Source organism: Solanum pennellii, chromosome 5, assembly GCF_001406875.1.
Source record: "Solanum pennellii chromosome 5, SPENNV200".
Taxonomy (NCBI): Eukaryota; Viridiplantae; Streptophyta; class Magnoliopsida; order Solanales; family Solanaceae; genus Solanum; species Solanum pennellii.
This window is the reverse complement of record NC_028641.1, coordinates 39,005,281-39,008,963: the sequence shown is the minus strand read 5'-3', so window position 1 is coordinate 39,008,963 and position 3,683 is coordinate 39,005,281.

Here is a 3,683-nt window from a genome sequence, read left to right as displayed (position 1 = left end):
ACATCAATTGTATATGAAATCATATATGATTGTGAGTGCTGAAATAGATCCTTGTAACCAAAAGTCATATTCACTCTATTAAAATTGAGGATTATTTTTGAAGTGAGGGCACTAGTTCCTTTATGAGAAAATTGGTACCTTGATGATAGGAAAAATAGTGGAGGTGTTTGTTCAATGGTAAATTCATTTCATCATATGATCCGCATGAGATAAATTGTTAAGACTAAGGCGTAGGCATTCACTCAATCAACAAAGAGTCGGGATAAATAACAATGTGATAGCTCAAGCTTTAAGTGTCTGCTTTTATGCAAGTGTGGTTTAGGGTTATAGTACATCGCTTGACAACAAACAACAAATTTATGTTGAGGGTGTTTATATAGCATGGGTTCATGGTATTTTTAATGTATTTTACTTAATAGTTGTGTGTACATATCCATTTTGTATTGGTTTTAACAAGTTTTGTGTCTTGTTCTGTAGGAATGATATTCAGGCATAAAACGATGGAGACAACTGAAAAAGTGTAGAAATAGGACCTATGGAGGAAATCTCTGGCCCATTGTTTGATCAACATCTGGTAGATGATGGTCGTAGATGAGCAGATGAGCAGCCCAAGCATTTGAAGAAATCAGGGAAGTATGGCCAAGTATGGAACCACGGCTAACATCGACGGAACGTACTGGTGCACCGTAGTTTACGACTGTGAGATTTCTAGTACCTGATATTTGAAAAATGTAAGCGTGGAGTCACGGAAGAGCATCGAAGGACTATAGATGAAATGAAAGACAGTGATGTTGGTCCGTCATTTCACTCAGAGATGATGCAATCAGGGGATCAAAATATTAGTCTAAGTCCTGGATGACGGAAGCAATCCACGGACCATCGATCGATTGACGGCATGTCAGTGCCGTCAGTGCTACCATTAATAGAAGTCGTGTGGCTAAACAAAACATTCCCGATTTAACTTCCTTTTTATCAGGACTTTGTTTTCTATAAATAGGGCATAAAATCTCTTTTTTGGGGTTAGCTACTACTATCTTTATTCTAGTTTGTGTTTTGGAGATTGTTGTTTGATACTTTTGGCAAAAAATTGATTATGGATTTGGTTTTGAAGCTCTTGGTTTGAATTTAAAACGTAATTTCTGGGTTTACTAATCTTATTTCGTAAGTTCATGATTTCTTCATCTACAAAAATAAATTGTGTTCTTGCTAATATGGGTAGAATTAGGGTTGTGGGAACCATGAGGGATTAACAAAGTATAAATAGTAATTAAGCAGTTCTTGAATAGTGTTGTTTCATGTACTGATAATTTTTTCACTTAATAAGTCTTTTTAACAAGCGCATGAGTTAGAACTCACCTTATTGCTACCTGTCGTTCCAAGGAGGTAGTTAATAAGAGAAGAATTATCAACATATATTTAGTGTGATACTACCTAATAGGATAGTGTCAATTGATGCAAAGTAATAAGTAAGTCATACATTGATTATGATGTCTAATATGAGGTAACTGTAAGGGTTAATAAATTATACACATGTAGCTGGACCACTGTGCGAGGTGATATTCTCTAGATCCGGACCAAGGATTTACAGATACCTAACTTATTACTTTGCATGTAATATACTAGGCAAAGATTTTTATTACTAGGAATACCACGTTATGAACTTGTCGGGAAAACACACACCCTAGTTTCTTTCTCATCTTGGTCACAACCAAAGTTTATTCTTGTTCACTTGCGAATCATACAATTGGAAGAATTAGTTTCACAAACCCCCCTATACTTAGTTGTTTTGGAAATACCTTGACTAAAAAGAGATAATAATTGGTTAAAGTTAAGTCTAAACCATATTCCTTGTGGGATCGACCCCAACCTACTAATTGGGTTCTTTACTTGGTAATGATCGCTTATGCTTCTTTAGGGAGGTGTAATTTGAGCAAATCAATGGTGCGGTGAGAGTTGATGAAAGCACCACAGAGGGTGTTGAGATGATAGATGAAGGCACTATTTATAATGACCCAAGTGTTGATCCTACAGGCTCTGGGATATCGGATACACCCTCTTGTTGATAGGTCTTCGACGAAATAAGACAGGTTTGCTTCACCTGATCTTTTATTCCTTATTTTGTGCATTGCGGACAATTTCAGTATATTTTGTTGGGGTGGCATAAATGAATTGTGAGCTATAGGGTGAAGTATGAGTAACCTAACTCATTATCCTCTCTTAAGGTTTTCATGCCTGTGTTCTTTTCTTCCAAGATACTGTTTTAATTTTTGCTGAATCGGCATGTGTTAGGATTGTATGTGTTGAAGCATGAGAAATAACAAAAGCATGATGGAATAATCAATGAATGATAATTGATATCCCTCTAAAAATGTGAAATGTGGTAGATTTATAGTATTGATGAGTTGAATTTGTAGAATATCAATGTGACATAATAGGAACCAATTTGATATCATGACATAAGCTAAGAGTTGAACTGGGTAATTTGATAAATCTGGTAATGAAACAATGTGCCGAGAGTATGTGAGAATATTTCAATGTTCAGCCAATCTAGAACTTGCCCCATTGGTCCTGCTAAGAATATTTAGGCTAGAAGTTAGGAAGTGATCATAGATCATTGTTTAAATTAATCCATAAAAGACTAAATTTATCTAACAAAATGAAACAAATATTCCCTTTAATCCAAATATTTGAGCCTAAAATAGACCTTTTGTTTTGATTCACATAACTCACCTTCCCTAAAATAAGTTGTTTTTGGCCCCAGTAACTCCTTGAACATGTGCAGCTTCACCAAGGCCAAAAGCCTAATTTAAGGGTGACTAATGCAAAAGAGTGACCTCAATCTTACTGGCTCTGGTCTAACATCGGATATTGTGCACCTTAGCAAATGGGAAATCCTTAATTGGAGGGTAGCTAGGAAAGAGGAAATTGAAAGGAAACACAGAGGGTACTAAAAGAGTTTTATGTCAAAAAGAGAAAAACAAAAGGATAGAAGAGGATGTGACTTTGTGACAAAGAAATAAAAAAGATAACAAAATAAAAATCCTAAAAAATTAAGAAAAATAAAGTGAAAGAAAAAGAAGAAAGTGAAAAAGAAGTAAGATAAAAAAAGGGTAGAACGTCATATCCATGTTTAAAAGAGTCAAGGGAAAGAAAGTACAAAAGAAGGATGTCAAAAAATAATCAAAAATAGGAAAAAATCCAATGTAATGTCAAGAAGGGTAGAAAGTCATTAAAAATTACCCATATGTACCACACTTGACAGTGAGCCTACGTTACAAGCTAAGAAAGTCCTATTGTGATTCAAGCAATTAGTTTGGAAAACCTAAGCAATTAAAATAAGGGCAAGCCTATGGTATTGAAAACTAAATGTATTTGAAGTCACTTCTAACCGTGTGTTTTGAATGAATTCTAATACTCAAAATCATCTGCATTGTGTGAAAAAGGGATTTTGTTTTAAGTGAAGGCACTAGTTATAATGTGTGAGAGTTGGTACCTTGGTGATGGTGAAAAAGTGTGAGTTTTGTGTTTATTGATCGGTCTTTGTCATATCTTGATCCGCATGAGTTTGCTTGTTGAGCCTAACAAAAATGATTTGCACTCGAAAATGGAGTTGGGATAGAAAGGCATGTGATTTGAGTTCGAATTTTTGCTTCTATACAAGTGTCGTTTAGAGTCATAGTGTG